This window comes from Lissotriton vulgaris, chromosome 10 (assembly GCF_964263255.1).
Source record: "Lissotriton vulgaris chromosome 10, aLisVul1.2, whole genome shotgun sequence".
Lineage (NCBI taxonomy): Eukaryota > Metazoa > Chordata > Amphibia > Caudata > Salamandridae > Lissotriton > Lissotriton vulgaris.
In genome coordinates this window covers 614,265,729-614,288,835 of record NC_141698.1, presented here as the reverse complement: position 1 = coordinate 614,288,835, position 23,107 = coordinate 614,265,729, and positions in this window count along the sequence as shown.

The following is a 23,107-nucleotide window of genomic DNA, read 5'->3' as shown; positions in this document are numbered from 1 at the left end:
TGTTTGTGAACCAAGCGGGTGTTGAGAAGGATGCATTTAAGGTGGTTGGTGTCGGATATCTGTTTGGTGTTTGTGAATTTGGTGTGGGTCTCAATGGAGTTGTACTTGCATGAGTGGCAGGTGAAGGGTCCATGGGTGTGTCCCGGTGTGGCCTGGGCACAGTTAGGGTCCCCCTCTCCGGGGCTGCTCTCTTCAGTCTCAGTCTGCGTGTATGTGTTTCCGGATTCTGATGCATTGCCACCACTGAACTCTGTCGTTTGTGGGTCAGTGCCCTCGGCCAAAGCTGAAAGAGAGAAAAGAGGAATACGTAAGTGCCACACTCACATACTGAAAATTTCAAAACACAAAACACCTTGACTGCTGAGCAACATGTAGCCCTCATTCTGCACAAGAAACACCCCTACCATACATCTTCATGTCAAAGAACTGGGGGTGCCTGTGAAACATGTACTTCTAACTAGCAGGGCAAGTGCATGCCGACCATCACACATGTGTCGCCATGAGAACACAGACCTCAAGGGCAGGTCCTGTGAGCCTGCACTACAATGCAACTGGTGTGTCAACCTGGCTGACATGTGTGCCAACACACACTCCGACAATGGCATCAACATGCTGTTGCAGCACGACATACACACCACGGATGTCACTACTGTGTCTGGCATCAATACATGCATGCACTCACATGTCACAGACACAATCAGTGTGCTTACTGCTAGTTTGCTGCTTATCCCCTCTCAAACGGGCGTACAGGTCAGGATGCATCACTGCAATGATACGGAGCATCTGGGGGGTCATGGTGCGTCGTGTAAGCCGGGATGTACGTGGTGCCTGCGCCAGTGTCATCTCCGCCACATTCTTGCTGAGCCTGGAGATGTCGTCCCAGCGCTTGGGGCAGTGTGTGTGTTGCCTATTGCACACCCCCACTGCCCGTACATCACGTGCTATGGTCTTCCACACGGCCTTGCGAAGGTGCAGCTTGACCTACCATGATGGGAGACAAAATGGGAAAGTCAGTGGACATATGGACAGCCACACAGATAGGAGCAACACGTATCCTGCAGCAGCCATGCACAGCACAGCACATGTGAAGTTCACACAGCACACCGCCAAGATTACAGAAGCCAGGAGTCAGTGACCACCTCATGCACACCAACATGTCCCCCACTGCACTTACCACCTGTCCGGGGGCAAGCTAGAGCCGGTCCTAGTGGCGGAGCACACCGTCCACAAGGACATCGAGCTCCGCTGCGGTGAAGGGACGAGACCGGATCTCTCGCACTCTCAACATTGCAGGGTCCCTGATTGTGGCACAACTGCAGCAGTTGGAGGATTGGTCAGCAGCAGCAGGTAGAGGTGATGGTTTCAGGCAGCAGTTGGTGGACTGGTCAGCAGCAGCAGGTAGAGGTAATGGTTTCCGGCAGCAGTTGGCGGACTGGTCAGCAGCAGCAGGTAGAGGTGATGGGTGCAGGCAGCAGTGGCTGGAAGCAGTGGATGTGTGCTGCAGAGATTCACACATATATAAGGTCCTGAGCTGATATCAGTGGCACACATCTGCTGCAATTGGTTTTGCCAGGCTGCCTCTTTCAAAAAGAGCCAATGACTGGCCCTGCTGTGGCGGTGCACAGCTTCCACTATTTTTTTAAATCGCTTACGCGCCCCGCGTAACCTGTTTCCATTGGCTACATGTCAAAGGACCGTCACGGTCACACACCGGCAACCGCATGTGCGCAATACCGCGATGGTGCATCATTTGAAATTAAGCACTCACTGGCGTCGCAATGGCGGGGCACGCATTCTGCGAGAGCGGGGCAGGCTAACACAGACATGTGAATGTGCAAGTGGGAATGGCAGTTGGAACCCCCCCTCACAGTCACATTGCAGCACCCACCGCACACCGCCGGGCCTGGCCGCTCACCGACCGCCGGGTGCAGGCGGTGGCTGACCGCCGGGTGGGGGCGGTGGTGAACATGCGTACAGATATCAGAGATGGTGTACGTCAAATGCTCCCTGATGTGTGTCCTGAGATCCGCTTAATTTGAGATGAGTGTGGTTTGTGGGATGTTGCTGTATGTTGTGATGTGATGGTCGTGAATCAGTTTCCTGACCTGTGCTTGTTGTTGTCTCATTTTCCCTAGGTCACTCCCACAGAGACATGATTGTCAAGTACATTGATACCTGCACCTGGTAATGACAAGTACTAAGACGAACCTTTGAATGAAACATGGAGGTCACACAGCATTGAGTGTTTACATGGTGTTTATTTACAGGGTGTGGATTACTGTTAGTGCATATTTACAATTAGGTGTTGGTGGGGAAATGAGAGTTGAAGGTCTGATCAGATGAAAACACGGTGGGAACACCACATTGTGTGATGTATACCTAGTCCAACAGACGTGTGCCAATGCTTGGCATTGTGGTGCAGGATAGTTCGCAGAGTGAATGCCAAGCTCATGGAAGAGTGAAGTCAGTGGCGGCCCCTCTTTGAGCGGGTGGTTGGTGCATTGCCACTGCTGTGGGCGGTATCCACCCTCGGACAACCCTTCCGTCTTGGAGCTGGAATGGTGCCAGGTTGTTGTGGGCCAACCTCCCTGTCAGTGTCCTCAGGTGGTGTTGGTGGCCTGTCCCGCTGTCCTCTTGGAGAGGGGGGGTGTTGGTGCCCTATCCCGCTGGCCACTTTGGGGAGGGGGAGGTGGGCTTGGTGCCCTATCCCGCTGGCCACCTGGGGGAGGGGGAGGTGGTGTGGTGCGGGATAACCACTCCCTCAAAAGAGCTGTTTGCTGCCCCATGATGTCAACTATTTGTCCCAAACGGGTGTCCACTGACCGAAACAGCTGGCAGGTGTCTATGGAGTCTTGGTGGGCATGATCGGCCTGTGCCTGTGACCGCTCTCGTAGGAGGCTTCCACTCTGGCAATGGCTTCCAGTGTCTCTGTCCCAGGATGGGCTGGGTGTTGTTCACGGCCTCACCTTGCAGCTGCACTCCTGTTAGTGACCTGGGCCGTCACCTGTGTCCTCACCCGTCCTCTCTGCCTGATAGCCTGTGATGTTGATGGTCCATCATGGTCCGATGGGTCAGGCAGGATATCCATGGCAGGAGTTGTGGTGGTGGTGGTGGTGGTAGCTGCATAGGTCACAGTGGCAGTAGTTGCTGTTGGTCCAGTGGTGATGGCGGTGGAGGCACGGTTGTGCTGTGAGCCTGATGGCCCTTGGAGTGTGGTTGGGACGGGAATGTCCTCCGCACCCGAGATGTCTACCGGATCATCACTAGAGAGTCCATGCTGTGAGGTGGGCGACTGGTGCTGGCGGCTGCTGGTTTCTCCTGTCAGTTCACGGTCACCTGAGGGACAAGATTATGGAAATCAATGCTGTGGACATGACAGGTTTGTTGTTGTGACATTTCTATTTTGTAGGGCATGAGGACATGGTTGTTGGTGTCATCAAATTGGTGTTCCACAGTACTGGGGATTATGGTGGTGGGGAGGTGGGGAGACAATACTTGGATATGTGTGGGCCTGTCCTGCTACTGGATGGTGCCCCTGTGAAGAAGGCTACTAACATATGAGTTTGCAGAGGGAGATGCAGTTGTCTGCACATGGTAGGCGGACTACATCTTGCTGTGGGCCGGGACATGGTGGCCTGTTGGGAGTCGTAGTGCTGGACCAACCCCCCCCACCTTGCCCCACACTCCCTGTGAACATGGGGGCCTGTTGGGAGTCGTAGTGCTGGACCAACACCACCCTCCCTGTGAACATGGGGCCCTGTTGGGAGTTGTAGTGCTGGACCCACACCCTGCCCCACACTCTCTGTGAACATGGGGGCCTGTTGGGAGTCATAGTGCTGGACCAACCCTCCACCCACCCCCACCCTCCCTGTGCACATGGGGGCCAGTTGGGAGTTGTAGTGCTGGACCAACCCCCCCCCCACCCTCCCCCACACCCTGCCCCACACTCCCTGTGTACATGGGGGCCTGTTGGGAGTCGTAGTGCTGGACCAACACCCCCACCCACCCCCACCCTCCCTGTGAACATGGGGCCTGTTGGGAGTCATAGTGCTGGACCAACCCCCCTACCCACCCCCACCCTCCCTGTGAACTTGGGGGCCTGTTGGGAGTTGTAGTGCTGGACCAACGCCCCCACCCACCCCCACCATCCCTGTGAACATGGGGCCTGTTGGGAGTCGTAGTGCTGGACCAACCCCCCCACCCACCCCCACCCTCTCTGTGAACATGGGGGCCTGTTGGAAGTCGTAGTGCTGGACCAACCCCCCACCCACCACCACCCTCCCTGTGTACATGGGGGCCTGTTGGGAGTCGTAGTGCTAGACCAACCCCCCCACCCACCCCCACCCTCCCTGTGAACATGGGGGCCTGTTGGGAGCCGTAGTGCTGGACCAACACCCCCACCAACCCCCACCCTCCCTGTGAACATGGGGGCCTGTTGGGAGTCATAGTGCTGGACCAACCCCCCCACCTACCCCCACCCTCCCTGTGAACATGGGGGCCTGTTGGGAGTCATAGTGCTGGACCAATACCCCCACCCAGCCCCACCCTCCATGTGAACATGGGGGCCTGTTGGGAGTTGTAGTGCTGGACCCACACCCTGCCCCAAACTCCCTGTGAACATGGGGGCCTGTTGAGAGTCGTAGTGCTGGACCAACCCCCCCCACCCACCCCCACCCTCCCTGTGAACATGGGGGCCTGTTGGGAGTCGTAGTGCTGGACCAACCACCCCACCCACCCTCACCCTCCCTGTGAACATGGGGGCCTGTTGGGAGTCGTACTGCTGGACCAACCCCCCCCACCCACCCACAGCCTCCCTGTGAACATGGGGGCCTGTTGGGAGTTGTAGTGCTGGACCCACACCCTGCCCCACACTCCCTGTGAACATGGGTGCCTGTTGGGAGTTGTAGTGCTGTGTGATAGTGGTCATTGGTTTGTACTTACCAGCCTCCTGTCCCTCTTCTATTCCTTCAAGGCTCTCTGGGTGCAGTATGCCCAGCACCTTCTCCTCCCATTCTGTAAATGGTATGGGCTCCGGGGGAGTGCTGCCGCCAGTGTGGTGTGCCCGCAGGTGGTTCTTGGCCCTGATGCCTTTCACCCTTGCCTTGAGGTCATGCCACCGCCTCTGGATCTCGTGTTTGGTGCGTGGCACGGTCCCTGAAGCATTCGCTCTGGTCACTATCCTGTCCCACATGTTGTTTTTGGTTGCCAAGGTGGTCTGCTGGACTAGGTTGCCAAATAGATATGGTTCCACACGGATGATTTCATCCACCATGATCTTCAACTCAGTGTCTGTGAACTTGGGGATTTTCTTGGGTGCCATGGTGTGTGTTGTGCAAGGTGTGGGAGGTGTGGGATGGGGTGTGCAGGTGTGTGGTGTGTAGGGATGGTGTTGTGGAGGTTTGTGTGGTGGGTGTGCTGGTTTGCAGGTTCTATGTGTGTGTGTGTGTGTGTGTCTCTGCTGTTTGTGGTATTCTTCCTCTTTCTTACAGGTGTGCTATGATGCAATGGATTGTGGTAATGGGAGGGATTCCTTTTATACACTGTGTGGTTCTTTTGTCCCAATGGTTGTTGGCAGTCAGGTGTTCTGTGGGTGTGGTGACTTGGGTGCTCTTGTTTGTGTTGGGGGGGCCTTTTGGCGTATAGTTGTTGGTGGTGGGTGTTTCAGGTGGGTGGGTGTCCTGTTTTGTGTGTATTGTATTTACTTCTGTTCGCCATTTTAGAATCGGTTTGACGGCAGGGGTGATGTTCGTTTGGTCCTTCCGCAATCATGCTCCGTTTTCCGATCATTCCGCGGCGGTCGTGGGAGCTAGTGAGTTCCGTTGGGGTTGCGGGGTTATCCTAATCGTGCGGCCGGACCCTCCGCAGGTCGTGCAGCAGTTGGCCCTGTTTCCGCGGTGTTTGCATCCGCGGCGGTGGGAATTTATGTAGTGCCGTCCGCCTGTGGCGGTCTTTCATGTTATCCATCCGCCGTGGTCGGTGTTTGATGTGGTCCGTCCGCCGCGGTCGGTGTTTGCTATCAGTTATATCCTAATCGCTACCGCGGATTATCCGCGGAGCGGTCGGGAGTATTTTTACCGCGACCATGGTGGACAGAACACGTTTCCGTCCGCCATCCTAATCGACCCCTATATACGAAACTATGATAGGCCATAGAGCCGAGAGTAAAGTCGAAATTTTCCGTGTACAAGCTACCTGCAGCAAGGTAAAAAACGCGGTGCGGCAGGCGATAAAATTAGGAGCTGAAACTGCAGATAGCGTTACGGAAGCAGAGGCCCGAATATCTGCTCTCAAGGACTATGCTGCTGTACAGAAAGAGGAGCTGGAAGGTATTAAGGCCCATTGTGATGACCTGAATTACAACCTATCTGAACTGGAAAACCATTCCCGAAGGAATAATCTGCGCTTCCTTCGGGTTCCCGAGGGTCTGGAAGGCTCATATGTCCCTAAGTTTATCGCCCAACTTTTGAAAGAAGCCTTCCCGGAGTTGACAACCTGGGATTGGACTCGGGAAATTCAAAGGGCACATAGGTTTCCGGTTAATGCAAGAAAGTCTCGTCAAGGAGAAGAGAGCCTTCCTAGGGCGATATTAGTCTGCTTCATTAATTTCTTAGCCCGTGAATATATTTATGCTTTGGCTAGACCAGATAGGAAAGCAACAGCCAAAAGTTATAACTTTTTTGTTAGACCGGATTTCTGTCAGGCCACAGTCTCTAAGAGATGGCATCTCCGGCAACTTATACCGGATTTTCAAAAGAAAGGGGCTGTGGTGTATTTGCAGAATCTGGCGAAACTTAAAGTAATGTTGAAAGGCCAAACTAAGTTCTTTTTGTCAGAAATCCAGGCTAAAGAATTTCTGCAAGCTCTGTAGGGGGTGGGTAAAAGTCTGGAATAATGCAGAAAGTAAAGGGGTTTAGTAAGCCTAGACCAGGGTTGTGGTATGTGTGGTATACGTTTCTTGGATTTGGCTGTTTCATCTTTTTTTCAGGTTTTTTTCTAAGACAAGGTTTAGGTCTTAGGGGATAGAGGAGAGGGGGACACAGTAATCTATCACTGCAGGGACTGATGGTCCCTGGGCCTCATATGTTGGGAAGGATGGGTTGGGGGAGGGGAGGGTGGGGTAGAAGGAAAGAGGGGGGCATGGGTGGGGTATGGGTCTTTGGTGGTGGGGGGTGAAAACGGCAGCAGCGGGTAATTTAGATTTGTGTTTTAAGTGTACACATGTTGAGGCAAAGAAACAAGATAAGTACTATAACAAGCATTTACAATGCAATGGTCTCGGCATTATTAAAGGTAGAGCTATTGGCATTGCTCATGACCTTTTTTTTTTAATCATAAATAAATGGCATTGTCATTTACACTGCCAATAGCTTAATCGTTAAATAAATGGCATTGTCATTTACAATGCCAATAGCTTAATCGCTCGCATATGCATGACCTATTGCATTTACACCCACACAGAGCCACACACACACACATACAGAGCCACCCACACAGAGTCATTCACATAGAGCCACCCACACACACAAAAACACCTACACAGAGCCACCCTCACACAGACAGAGCCACCCACACATAGAGCCACCTACAAAACAAGAAAAACTAGTGCAATCAGGGGGCAGAAGGCAAGAAAAACGAGTGCAATCAGGGGGCAGAAGGCAAGAAAAACGAGTGCAATCAGGGGAGCGAAGGCAAAAAAAACTAGTGCAATCAGGGGGCAGAAGGCAAGAAAATGATAGCTTAATCGCTCGCAAATGCAAGACCTATTGCATTTGCACCCACACAGAGCCACACACACAAAGCCACCCACACACATATACAAAGCCACCCACACATAGTCATTCACATAGAGCCACCCACACCCACACAATCAATCAATCAAGCAATCAATCAATCAATCAAAGATCTATATAAACACCAATATCTATATGGTTATGCAGTTTCGTCCTCTACATATTTGCCCATCAGAAAGAATCACTGCAGCTTTATTTAAAAACATGCCATGTTTTTGCCTTTTCAAATATTAATAACTATAAGACATATCTACCGTGTGAGCAGCACAAACTGAATTATAGCTAGGTCCTTGAATGGGAGACTTTTACACTATGATACTTGTTGAATCGACCTCAGAAAGATGAGAGGCTGACGCAGCCCTTTATTGACTCAGAACTATGCAGTTCACAAGGCTGGTACTCTGCCCACAGATTTATCCTGCGGCTGCTTCCTTCTTCTGTGTCCAAATGGCACGGGGACACTGCTTTAATGTGTCACTAGCAACCGGAAATGCGCTCCTCAGAAGATTATTGCATAGGCAGCCTACGGTGCTCAGTTTATTTATGGGCCTTATCTGAACCCAGCACTGGAATAAGGTACCAGGAACTTCCCTGTCTGAATTAATACTAAAGTGCTTACAACTCATTAACTTTATTATTGTGACTCAGATTATCTTCTTTTTACCACTTAAGTAGTAATTTATGGCTTCAAGTTCTTGAAAACATACTTACACATTTAATCTAAATGACCACAAACAACAACAATTCCGCTTGAAGTAAAATCAGGAAATTCACTATAAAAACACAGATTGTAAGTGACACAGAAAATACATAATATAAATATTCCCAAAGCAATCACTTCCTTTACTCACAGAACCCCTCTTAAGAGACATTGAGGGTATAGGGCGTGATCGAACACACCTCTTATCTGGTCCCACTGGCCCATACCATTCCTAGGCTGCCTATGGGCTGGTGCTGACCAAAAGAACATGTCCAAAGTTCATATGAGGAGCCTCCAACATGTGAAAGAATTTCAACAACTCAGTCTTCAAGTGCAACTCTTCTTCACCTGGATTGACTACACACATTTCGAAAACCAGAACATAAACCCTCGTCTAATATTTATTTGGTTTATTTTATAATATGTTCTTCAGTATGGCACTCCGGCTGCCAAGGTCGTATTTCAGAGGACTAAGGGTCAAACACATGGGAGAATTGGAGAATGAGCAGGTGGCGGTGAAAAAAAATACGTCAATTAGTTTACGATTGATGATTCCTACACAGAGCAGAACAATTTGGTCTTCAGTACTCTTCAGAACTTCCTACATCCATGTTCAAACAGGGTGCAGCGTAAGAGCCTTTGCAGCAAAGGACTCTGACCCTAAAACTGTGGAGCGCCGGGGGATGGGGCAGCGCCCGGGGGGACCTGGGGGTGACAAGAAGGAGTGCCGGGGGATGGGGCAGGGCCCGGGGGGCCTGGGGTGACAAGAATGAGTGCCGAGTGATGGGGCAGGGCCCGGGGGACCTGGGGGTGACAAGAAGGAGTGCCGGGTGACGGGGCAGGGCCCGCGGGGGGCCTGGGGGTGACAAGAAGGAGTGCCGGGTGATGGGGCCGGGGATGGCTCCAGAGGGGGCCTGGGTGACAGAGGTCTGGCCAGGCAGTATGGCTGGCACAATAGCGCGGTGTAAGCTCAAGGGCAGGGGGGGTTCTGAAAGGGGGCCCCTAAGCTGATACATTATTAATAAAAACAAACACGGCCCCCAGTCCCCCCCAACCCTCGAATACTGCAGCGGGGTGAAGCCTGCGCTGAGATCACAAGTAAACATTGTAAACTTACTGTGTGTAAAGCAAAGGCGGTGGAGCTTTGAGCGTTGCTGCTGTCCAGGTGTGGCGTTGTGTCAAGAAGAGCTGCCAAATGCTAGTTTATGGGCATTTAAGTAGCAAACCAGTTTTGGGGGAAAAAGGGGCATGTTTGTTAAATAACAAAGGTTTCCCACTTGCCTTCAGTCTCGCCAAAAAATGTACGTGAGCGAGAGATGCTTTGCTAATGTGCACTCCTCTGCCGAGGAGGTGCGAACCTTACAGGTCTCCGTAAATCCCTAGACTAGCTCTGTGTGGGTGTGGCATTTAATGCAATTAAAAAAAAGACGCTACACAGTTCCCCATAGCGCCTGAGCTCTGTACACTAGGAGAGGAAGTAAGATTTGCAAAATGCCCTCTGCAAGCTGGCTCCGGTACCAGACGCCTGTAATGGCGTGCATGTGAGCCGGCCAACCCAGCTACCAAATCAACAGGACACAGCCCACCGGCAGCGCTATTTGTGCATTTTTATATAGCGCGGACTTTACCCGAAAGTGTCAGAGCGCTTCACAATAGGAAGGTTAAGGATACAAGAGGAGAAAATTACAAGTGAACAAATTACAAAAGCAGACGTTAAGTTACATGAGGTAAAAGTGACAATTGTGAGCAAACAAAAAATCAAGAGGTAGCAAACTCGCCGGCAGGCAGCCCCGACCCCTCAAGAAGCGTACCACCCCCCACCCCCCATAAGCCTATGCCCCAATGCATTCTCACATCCTTCTACCACCCCCTCCTCGCCCCGCCCCGAATCCCATCATTCCATTGCTGTCCCTCAGTCGGTGCTCGGTCTATTTAGATGGCCCGTTCCTTCCATAAACTCCTCCTCACTCCTTCTCCCGGACCTCGGGCTCTCTGGTTACTCCACTCTAATGTCAGTCTCTCACGTAGCCTGTAAATCCTCCCCCATCACTTGCTCCATCGCTTTCTCTCCTCCTCCTACTTGGAGCCCGGGCTGCGCGTGTCCTTCTCTCTCGTGAGCCCCTTGTCCCCCTGCAACACTGACTCGGCCCCTTCTGCAAGCCATGCCTCTGCAGCCCCTGTTTCCTCCTGCAACCACCCACCCGTGGTACCTCCTGAAGCTTGTGGGTCCTTCAGGCCTCCTCCCCTTGCCCCTCCTTCATTCATCCCTCCATCCCTCTGCAGTCCTGGCCCGTCCTGCGACCCTTCTAGGTCCATAGGGAAAACGCAACATGGTAGGGACCCATGAGCCTCCCATACCTCATAGATGTCCCTTGGCCTCTAGCTGAACGGGGGCCTCCTGGAGGGCTGCCCCGCCGTCCCCTAGCCCCCCTCCACTCCCCCCTCCCCCCACTGAAGCACGTGTCGCCCCTCCTGGTGTCCTGACTCCTGAGTCCCGTACTCTCCCTCCTACAGTTACCGGGCCCTCCGTGTTCCTCGTACAGCAGCTCTCTGCCCCTCCTCTATCCCCTGGTCCCTCATGCATCCCATACACACATCCCTTCTTCAGCGTTCTGTCCCTTCTGCGGCGCTAGTCACAGGTGTGTGCGTGCCCCCGCCCTCTCCTAAGCTGCAAACCCCACAGTATGCAGTTTTGGGAGGATGTACCATGTTACAACGCATACCGTTACAACTACCTACCATTACAACGCGACCATTACAACGCATACCATTACAACGCATAGCGCTTTGAGGTGCTGGATAGTGGTAAGTAAAATTTACTATTCTAACTCCAGTCCCCGTGGACCCTAGGGAAGGTGTTGGATAGTAAATTATACTTATTCCCTATCCTAGAGCGCCCCCCAGCACAATGCGTTGTAATGGTATGCGTTGTAAAAGTCGCGTTGTAATGGTAGTGCGGAGTAACAAATGCGTTGTAACAGGTGTATACCGTTTTGGGCAGCCGCCAGTAGAGCTGTCTATTGTTACGCGAGACACACCCTTCATTCCCGCAGGCCCCCCCTCTCCTGAAACCGAGCTCCATGTATGACTCTGCTTGGGACCTCTCTCGTGGGCCGCCCTGATAGACAGACTGTCTGGCAGCAGTCAGCCACCTGGAGAGTCGCCCCCGCCTCTGATGTACTTAAAATACAACCCCCCCTCCCCGAGATTGAAGTATAATAAGACTTGGCCCGGTCCAAGGAGGGCAACTGTGGGGTCCCAGCCACGAGGCTCACTCAGCGGACCTTACAGCAAGGCCGCTGGGTTACTCGACCTAAGGTGTGGGGAATGTGTGTGTTTTGGCAAATAAGACAGTTTCCCAAAAGAGCTTTTTTTTGCTGTTTCCAAACACATCCCTGCCCCATCTCTCTGCTCACTAGTACAGATTTAGCGCCGCCCACTACGCTTCTCAGTACTGCTCGCTTCATTATGTCCCCCTGTCTTATTGCTGACCCTTCTCCTCCCTCGTTCCCCGAAACACAACTTCCTCTTTCTGCTTTTCTGCAGTACTTATGTGCTGTGTTATATAGCTCCAACTTCACCTGAAGGCTGTCCAGAGATCTGTACACAAGATGGGCGTGGACCCAGCGGGCAGGCGTCAACAATTTAGCTTCATCGCTCACTGGGGTGGCGTGGTGAGCAAAAGAATGATGGTTTTAACCCAGATCTCTTGACTGGGGGTGAATGTTTGATTTGTTCTGCATTCTGTCCATCAATTGTATGTCTTTTGCTTTCTCACAGCTCATCAAAGCTACATTACCACAGTAGCCATTGTTCCTCGAAAAGGTACTTCCCTGGATACCTCTCAACTTAAGTCCTGTTTTCCACTCCTCCATGCCCACCTCCCATAACGGGGCGATTACCCCCCCCCACACACACACACACACACACCACCACCACCACACACACACACACACTAGCTCCTGGAGACTGTGCTGCGCCTCGTCAGGCGCTTGCAGAACAGTCCTGGCCAGCTGCCCCATGCCGTGCAAATGTGAAAAGTTTAGCACACGCTGGGGGAGGGGGGGTTGATGGGGGGGTGGCTAAAGGTCATAAGGGGGCCTAGGGTAAGAGAGACAGCGAACTGAGGACTCAACTGTCTGTCATTCAGAATGGATGTACCCCCTCCTCACATATTAGGGAGCTCTACAGGGGGGATGGCACGGTTTGCAATCCCTGTCTCTTCCCCATGTGTGCCCCCCCCTCCAGCCCCTTTCTCTCCCAGTGGCACCCAGAGCGTCTCTCCTCACCGCTCCGCTTGAGAACAAAACCCGCCTTCAGAAGAAGACTTTGAGGCTGAGCCTTTAATGTCTGCTAACTGCTGCCCCAGGCATTGTGCCCAGGCAGCATTTTGATGTGGGATACTGGTGTGTGTCATTCCTTCCCACCTCCAAGGCAGGGGCGGGAGCCCCTTCTCGGAACCGTGCCAGGGAATGGGTGTTCGTTTACCTCAGGCCTGCCTGCGCGAGCTTCCATGCGCCTCACACCCGCTGGGGGTCCCAGCCACCCCTGGCCGCCTCACCAGGGGGTGCCCACGCACCTCGCAGATCACAGTACGTCCTTAATTCCTAGACATCTCAGTTATAGCTGAGGCGGTTGCCTGGAAAGCATAATCCATTGCAGCGTGTTAGACTTTACCATTACTGAAATGACAGCCCTTTCTTTTCTCTATAGTTGACGCACTGGCAATACTTGCGTTTTCAGTCATGACAATATAACACGTATGTGCGGGGAATGAGATTTTGATATCAATTTATGATTATGATCAATTTAATAAATTATCTCATTCATCTATTTTGGACCGCTAATATCTGTCATTGAGGAAAAGACAGCCCCCGCATAGATTAGACAAACCCCATTAACTGACGCCACTCTGAAGAACCACTTACAACTGATAAAGTTTAAAAGTTTTATATGAAGTTAATTTGAATGCAATACAATCCTTACAGAATAAATCTCAAAGTATACAAAATACAAAATCAATCTCTAGATCCGCAATCAAAGCTTCAGTGTGAAGTGGTTCCTTCTGCGTCATCTGCAGTAAGATAAAAATAATCAAGTTAAAACTGTCCCTACTCTATGCTATGTGACATCCCTACTTCGCAAGTTTCTTCCCTAAAAAGGTGTCAGCAGTTTGACTCCCAAAGAAGTTCAAACTCTCTTAGCCTCTAAAGGAATTCCTAAATTTTAGAAGCAGTACCCTCTCTGCCTACCCATCCGCTCTCTAAGGGTCCTCGGCCTACTGCTCCCTTGCGCTCTGATCTTTCAGCGCATCTGCTCAAGGCATCTACCCTTGTCTTCGCTCTCGCCTTAGCCTAATGCTAATTGCTCTGCTCTCCTCCCCGGGGTGCTGTCCCTAAAATACACAATCACAGTGTGGGTGGAACGCCCCTTGACGCCCACCACGGACTTTCCCCGATGATGTCAACTTCTTGCTTCTTCCATTGGTCCACTCCTTGCGTCGTTCGTTAAGTTGACCCTTCTCTTTAGATGTCATCTTCATCATCTCGCTGGCTACCTTCATTGACACTTTTAGCGCAAAAGTCAAACGACCTTAGACAAAACTTTAACTCCATGTCGCTTAACTTGACCCTTCTAGGTCCTGTGAATGGTCTTGTCAAAACACAGTTCAAATTCTAAGTGTCTCTCCTCACGTACAAGCAATAAGCTCCGTCCGGCATTGTCACCTTAAATCTAACAAGTGCTAGACTTCTTGGCTCTCACGTCCACATCAAGCTATTTACGACTTTTACAAGCCCATTAAATTACATACATTTGACTAAGCTCCTGCGAACTCTTGGTCAGTCGGGTTATAATCACAAATGACCTAAATTCTTCCAGCATTCTTACAAAAACCCTCTACACAGTGTAACCTTTAACATACATTTATATATTCGTACTTTTAGCAAAGTCTTAGTTATGCTTGAATACATTTTACCTAGAATATAAACTACGTAGAGTATAACTTTTATATTCTCACTGGTTACATCGTTATATAGGTTCTCTGCACATTTCTCCACGTTACATTTCCCTACGTTTTTCTCTCATGTTACTCCATTTTAAAGTTATACACGTACATGTATTCTACTGTGCACGTTCTACATTTCATAAGCATTTCTACACATTTCTACATTTACCCATTATGTATACGGGCCTTCTAAATCTAATACATGTTTAACATGTGAATACATTTACATTTCCTATACCATGTTATCACGTTAGTTGACCTTTATGCTATTATCGTCCACTTTACATTACGATATGCGTTTCATTCCTACGTTTATAACATATACGTCTAAATATGGCTACCATATATTTTATATTCAAATTGCGCTCTCTCAGTTCCCCCCTTTGATGACTTTTAGGAGTCATCACTAAAAGCAATTTGAATACGACCTTTTATACAGAACTAGTTACATCATTTCCTCTTTTTATCGATTCGAGTGCTCTCAGACTTTTATACTGTTGATCCTGTAACACAGCTAATCTCCTTTCTTGATCTCTCATCGATCTTTGTAACTGGTTCGACCTATACCATTTATATAATTTTACTAATCCTAATAATGTAATTATGCAGATTAATACTATTAATACAGGCTTTAATATGTACCATATTATACTTTTGCTAAGATTAGCAAACCAACTTCCAACCTTTCCTACTCCATTTCCAACTTTTTCCCAAACATTTATTTTTGATAAATCTTCGATTTCCTGATGAATCTGTGTAATGTTCCGTATGACTTTCTCAAGTGGTTTTGAATTATCAGGAATATAAGTACAACATTCCTGAACTTTCAAAGCTTTACAAACTCCGCCTTCTTTTGCTAGTATTACATCTAGAGCAAGTCTGTTCTGAAGAACCATTGCTCTGATCGACTGCATCTCACCTTCTACTAGCATTAATGACCTTGCAGTACTGGCAGACAATCTATCTACGACTGTCGCTAACCTTCTAATTTTAACATCGTTGAGGATCAAGCCTAACAATGGAAACATCGCTCCAAATACATCTCCTACTACCTCTGCATCTCCTACTTCCCTTTTCGTTCTCGTCGAAGCCTTTCCTTCTATGATCGCCAAATCCTTTGCATGATATAATTTGGGGAAGACAATTGCCAAGTAACACGAACCATACCAATTGTCAGGTAGTTTTACATAGGCATTTCTCCCACATGCAAAATACACATTCGGAATAGCTTGCATCCCTTTCATAAAATCTTTCGTGTAGTACTCCAGTTTAAAAGAGTGCTCGCAACTAACTTCACCTACAAATTCGCTCTCATAATATGTCTTGCTTCGAGTTAAACATAACTTTCCTCTCTGCGTTCTATCCAATGCTATTGGACCATTGCTACCTTTCTTTTTATGTGCCTTCTCTTCTTCTGTCCAATCTATTTTCCATTGTCCTGACATTTTTAATATCTTCTGCCTTCTGTATCGGTCATCTACTTGTGCAATAAACCTTTTCTCTACCTCTGACACTTTGCAAGTCAGATTATTTCTACGTGCATATGAGGTATCTAATGTATCCCAAGGAAGAAAGAATTTAGCCAGTCTATCCTCCTTTTTGTAATAGTCCCACTTATTCATTTGCTTATAATTCGGAACTTCAGGCAGTACCGAATCATAATTTGAAAAGTAGTACTCAAATCCTTCTCTACCATAAAATATACTAAGCAGTAAACTACATGTTATCCCATAAGTCAATGGGAGATGATGATATCTAATGCCTTCGTCTACAGAAGCCGGCAATTGCATACAGACGTAGCAATCCTTGGCCTCCATGGCATCGATATATTCATATAACAGTTTAGCGTATGCGTTTGACCTAAAATTTCCCTGTGACTCGTCTACGTGCAATCTACGAGCTTCATCTGCAAGTAACGCCTTTTCACGTATAACATTGCTCTGTTCGTTCTTCCCCACAAGAGCAGGTTTCAAAGTCGTTACAGTTTTTACATTTGCTATTTCTTTATCGTTCTCATGTCCTGTTATGTAAGATATTGTCACTACTGTAATTATGAGAAATATCACTACTGCTATAAGTGTACCTACTATACATCTAGCTTTTCTGTTTGGGTTGCCGTTCTCCATGTTATCAAACAGCGTACCTCGTTCTCTAGCGAAAGTTCTCCTTTCCAGTCTTTGGTTGCTTGTTTGCTTTCTCAGTCTTTAAAGTGCTTTTTATCAACAAAGTCTCTTCTTTCACAAAAATGTCATTTCTCTTTTTAGCAGCAGACAACCCTAGCCCTTCTCCGTCCTCTAAATGTAATCCCTAATTTTATTCTTCTTTCCACTCGGCGCTAGGTTATCTTCTTCTTTACAACTTATATACAAAGTCTTTAAGTATCAACAATTATTCTCGTACCTGCAGCTCTTGCAACAAATTCCAACAACTCAAACCGAATGACTTTATCTTCTTCCTCTGATATTTGATGACCAAATGTTGGAAATTGTAATCTGTTCAACACTAAATCTGTAATCCGACTCAAGTATGGGGGTATGGGAAGTGTGAAAGTCAGTAACCCCTCAGTCTCGAGTCCAGGCGTCAACATCCATATCTCCACTGCCACAAATGGATCGAGATCGATTACTTTCACGCTCTTCACTCTCCCAGATTTCTGTCCCCAAGACATCTGCTAGATAAGTCCACTCTGGGGTGGCGTACCTTCTGCAGGGCACACGTACCCTTCTCGATCTTCGTGGACTCTCAGTTCCTGAGTCTGTCGTTTCTTCCTCCTGATCCGATTCTTCAGCGATCGGGACAAGTGTTCTTTCTTTCTTTTCCTCCGAACTTGACCTTTTCCTTCTCTCCGGCCAACTGGCTTCGTCACTCCTTGTCTTTCCGCTCCTCGTTCTAGGACCTGTCTCTTGGTCACTCTCAGTCTGCTCGATATCTGTGTCGGACTCCCAATTACTTTCTTCTCCTGAGGCGACTTCGGTCCCACTAGTGTCCTGACCTTCGTCGTCCTGTTCCAACACAGTTTCAGTTTCTTCGATCACCTCCACAGCTTGGCTTTCCCCCTCTATGGCTTCTCCGCTTCCCGTCGGATTTTCATCCGAGAGAGGAGCTGTTTCTTCTGGAGGTGTTGGCACTCTTCGGGTGTGTGAGGCATGTATCCAGTTTGGCAGGCCTCCACACTTCACCGCAGTGTTCGTTACAAGTATGACTTGAAACGGTCCTCGCCAACGCACGTCTAAGCAGTTCTTCCTGACATGCTTCTTCACCAGGACCCAGTCTCCCGGACTCAGGTCATGGCACAAGTCTTGTGCTGATGGAACCTCTGCAGCCTGGACCTGGAGGGACACAGAATTAACGGCATCAGATAGTCCCTTGCAGTAGTCCAAGATCAAATCGTCTGTGATGTTCACTAGCGCTGCAGTCGGAACCGATGGCAATCTCATAGCTCTCCCCATTAGCACTTCGTGTGGAGAGAGGCCTGTTCTTCTGTCAGGTGTGCTACGTATGCTCATAAGAACCACTGGAAGTGCGTCTGGCCAACTCAGGGATGTCGATGAACAAACTTTAGCCAGTCTGGACTTGATGGTACTGTTAATTTGTTCTACAATCCCTGAAGCTTCTGGTCGATAGCTGCAGTGTAACTTCTGATCAATATTCAAAGCTGAACATAGCATCTTCACCACTTCGCTATTAAAATGAGTTCCTCTGTCCGATTCCAAAGAGGATGGCACCCCAAACCTCGGTATCAACTCTCTAAGCAACAATTTTGCTACTGTAAGTGTATCGCATCTACGTGTAGGGTAAGCCTCAACCCATCTTGAAAATATGCAGACAATCACTAAAACGTATCTAAGTCTGTTGTATGGAGGCATTTCTATAAAGTCAAGCTGCATCCTATTGAAAGGCCCCCCAGACCTCCCAATGTGACTCAATGTAACTGGTGTTCTCTTACCCACATTTAGTTGCTGGCAGATCGTACATCGCTGACACACAGCTTCTGCCGCTACTCTAAATTTTGGATTAAACCACGTTTGTCTGAATACTCTCACCATAGCATCTCTTCCTATGTGTGCTGATCCATGCAATTTCCTTGCCATTGGACTAACAAGTTCATTCGGTAAAACTGCCCTCCCATCGGCAGAAACCCAAAAATTCATCTCGCTTTTTACACAACCTGCTGTTTCCCAGCTCCTTTTCTCATCATCTGGTGCATTTTCCTGTACTGCTCTTAATTCATCCCACGTATCTACAGTGTCTAGCAACATCGTCAATTCAGTTCTTTCTTGGATTCCCCCCACTTGTACATCAGTGTGAGAATATCCCTGCTCCGCGCAATAGCGCGCTACTTCATCCGCATAGCGGTTTCCTTGTGACACAAAATCAAGGTTCCTTGTATGTGCCACACATTTGACCACTGCTATGGCCATAGGTTTTTGCAAAGCCTCTAACAGAAGTCTCACGAATTCTCCATTCCTAATGGGAGAACCCGAGGAGGTCATGTAACCTCTTTGAGACCATAACTGCCCGTAATCGTGAACTACCCCGAAACCATACTGGCTATCGGTGTATATGGTGACTCGAAGTTTGTCGCCTGCTAAGCAAGCACGAGTCAAAGCAACAATTTCAGCTACCTGTGCGGAGTGTACTCCTTCCAGGCAAGCGGCTTCTATAACTCTGGTAATCGTGCATACTGCATAAGCTGCTCTCAGCTGACCGACATCGTTTCTTACGCATGAACCATCAACGAAGAAAATTTCGTCTGGGTCTGTCAATGGCTCATCTACGATATCAGGTCTCGGTTTGGTACATAGTTCAGTCATATCGAGGCAGTCATGATCTGTACAATTTTCATCATCCACTTCATTCGGAAGTGGCATCAAGGTTGCAGGATTCAAGACAGAGCATCTTTTTAGGGTCACATTCTCGGCAGCCAGTATGACTTGCTCGTAGCGTGTGAGCCTGCTATTCGTCAGATGCTGAGTCTTCGTCCTGGTCATTAACAATTCCACAGAATGCGGCACATACACCACTAACTGGTGTCCCATCACCACGCTCTCTGATCTCTCGATGCTGACACCCGTTGCAGCTACGGATTTGAGACATCCGGGCAACGCTGCGGCTACTGGATCTAATGTAGCCAAAAATACGCCACTGGCCTGCGCGCATCTCCGTGGATCTGAGCTAAAACCGCTAAAGCGCATCCCTCTCTCTCGCAGCAGTAAAGCAAAAAAGGTTTAGTGTAATCTGGCATTCCCAAAGCCGGGGCGCGACATAAGTCCTCCCTCAGCTGCAAAAATGCCATCAAACAATCTTTGTCCCATGGTACCGGATCACTTACTCCTTTGTGCGTCAGTTGTAATAACGGTTTGGCCTTCAGTGAAAAGTTTGCTATCCACTGTCGACAATAACCGACCATGCCTAGAAACATCCTGACTTCCCTTTGTGTTGTAGGCGCGTTCATTTTCATAATCGCCTCTATTCTGTCTGGAGACACCTTTCGCTTTCCCTTTTCAATCCTATGGCCCAAGTATTGCACTTCAGTCTTACAATATTGCAATTTACTTGGAGACACCTTGTGCCCGTTCTCGGCCAAGTGATTTAACAAAGTGATGGTGTCCTCTCTGCAAGCTTCCTCAGTTTCTGACGCAACTAGGAGGTCGTCTATGTACTGGACCAGAACTGAATTCTTGGGCAGCACTAGACTCTCAAGATTTTTCTTCAATAGCTGGTTAAAGATCGATGGGCTTTCTGTATACCCCTGAGGGATACGACACCATGTTAAAACGCGATCTTCCAGCTTAAAAGCGAAAAGATACTGGCTCTCTTCATCTAAAGGTATCGAAAAGAAAGCCTGACACAAATCTATCACTGTAAACCATTCAGCTTGGAACGGTATCTGAAATAATATCACTGATGGATTCGGTACCACTGGACAACATGAGACAACAATATTATTAATCTTTCGAAGATCCTGCACTATTCTGTATTTTCCACTAGGCTTCTGCAAACCCATGATCGGGGAGTTACATGGACTACCCACGATCTCCTTCAGTATTCCTTGTTTGATCATGGATTCGATCACAGGCTTTATTCCTGCAATCGTCTCTGGCGTTAGCTTATACTGTGGTGTTCTTGGATACTCAGCGTGGGGTCTTACCAAGATCTTTACCGGTTCTACCCCTTTGATCAATCCTATTTCTTCCCCAGTAAAATCCCATACCTCAGCTGAGACTTTCTCCCTCAAGTCCTGTGGAAGCTCCTCCACTGTTAAGGTAGGATATAGTTCCACACACTCTTGTGAGTTTACGACTTTAAAATCAGCATCCTCGTCATTGGTCTGCACTTCTACTCCTTCTGGCGTGCAATGTATCGTGCAATTCAGTTTACACAGCAAATCTCTCCCTAGTAAGCACACAGGACTAGAATCGCAGATCACAAACTGATGTTCGTCACTGTAATTCCCTATCCTTACTGACACTGGTTCGGTCAGGGGATTCGTCATCCTTTTGTTCGCGACTCCTACCACCTGAACCATTTCCCCTGATATTGGCAGACCTGGGACTACCGCGGATCTCAACGTGGATCGAGTGGCCCCCGTATCCACCAAAAAGGTTGTAGGACATCCCGCTACTTCAGCCTCTACGTATGGTCCTCTCTGATCAACTTCCAAGGCGGCTCCTAGAGTACAATCTTCCTCCCTATTCGCCCGCTGCCCTGTAAGTGGATCAACGTAGTAGCATTCCTCTCCTCCTACAAACAATGGCATCTGTCTGTAGGTTTTCCCTCCGTTTGAGATGCGAGGTGGTTGAGGAAACGGAGCTCGAGGAGTCTGAGTCCCCCCTTTGACAAACTTGCCCTTCGGGACTGTGGCTCCCTTAACCACGTTGTTCTGAACCTCTTCCTCCTCCTGCTCTAATTCCCCTGACTCAACATTGTAAGGACACTCGTGTCGCCAGTGTCCCACCTCGTTACACTGATGGCATCTCGTCGTCTTTTTCAGTGTCGCGATATCCATTCTCGGTCTCGGTCTTTCTTCCTCATCTCTGCTCTGATTATTCTGTTTCTTCGCCTGCGTTCCTGTTCCCTGTTGCCGCGGTTTATCCTTTCCAGCAGCTTGCATTTGCACTAGCATTAACTTTTCTTTAAGCTTCTTTGCTTTAGAGTCTATTTCGTCACTACAGTACCTTGCATACCTCAGAATTTCATCTAAAGGTTTGTTCTGCCAACAGATCAGATGCTGTTGGATCATTAGGCATATTTCTGGTCTCAATCCGAGAACAAACTTCGATACAAACTGTCCAATGTCCTTAGGATCCATTACATCTAACCCGCTGTACTGCTTGAATGCTTTCAGTAATCTCTCATAGAACTCATGAACTGTCTCTTTCGGTTCCTGAGTAGTTCGATCTATCTTAACCCAGTCTATGTCTTGCACCGGCACTTTATCTTTTAGCCATGTTATTACTCTCTCGTATTTTTCCATGACTCTAACTGATGGACCATTCGTCCGGGTATCTCTCGGAGGCTCACAATTAGGCCATTCAACACTAAGCTTGCACGCCGTCCACAAATCTCCGGGTACTACGATATCGAACAGTGTGTTCAAATCGATCCACAGTACCTTCGAGATCTTCACGAATCTTTCTACCTGTTTGTACCACTCGACGGGATTATCTCTAAGCTTTGGGAAGGAATTGGTAAATGCCGCCAAATCCCCCCTACTCCAGGGCACATGAACGTAGCTTCCATTCGCGATTTCTCGCAAAGGGAAAGCTTCCATTCGCATCAAATCTGCGTCCTGGGACTTCCCAAGTGTGCTCCGTCTGACAGAGCCCTTCTTGGACCATCTTTCCTCCCATCTATCCAGGTCTTTCCATATTCTGATACTTAAGATCAATTCCCTTATGTGTACCTTCAGCGCGATCGTTCTACGCTCATCCAGATCCCGATCTGTGCAAGTTAGCCTATGGTTACTCTGTAAAGCCTTAGTTCGCGACAGGTCTACCATATACCTGTTTGCCAAATTAGATAGGTTCTCATGAGCTGACCTCGCCCTCCGAGTAATATCTTTGGATAAGAACAATATTTCGTCTGGTGTATACAAGTCTAATCTCTCTAGTGCCACCGTGCCATCAATCATTTCATCCAAGTCTGACTTCAAACTCATTACGTCAAGCCGTTTTGCCTTTATTTCAGCTTTCAGCATTTCAGTTCTGTGTTGTTCTCTCATATCCCTCTCACCTCCACTATGCGCCCTACGCCTGAGCACAGGTGAGTTATGAGGAGCCTTGCTTCCATTTCTCTGTTCCCACCTCTCTAGATCCCAAGCCTTTCCATCTTCGCGTGGGGTATGGTGGAATAATGCTCCGTCCCCCAACCCTACATTCCGTCTTTTAGGCTCGGTTTCTCCAGATATGAGATAGGATCCACCGTTCTGTTCTAACCCACTGTAACACGCTTGTTGTCTGGTGTCACTTAATAAACGATAAGGTCCTTCACGGCCCTCCATGTTCCCGTGATCTCTTTCGTGATCACCGGATGAATGGCGAGACGTTTCGCGACTCCCCATGTTCTCCTGACTCCGTCCACTATCACCGGATGCATGTCGAGACGCTT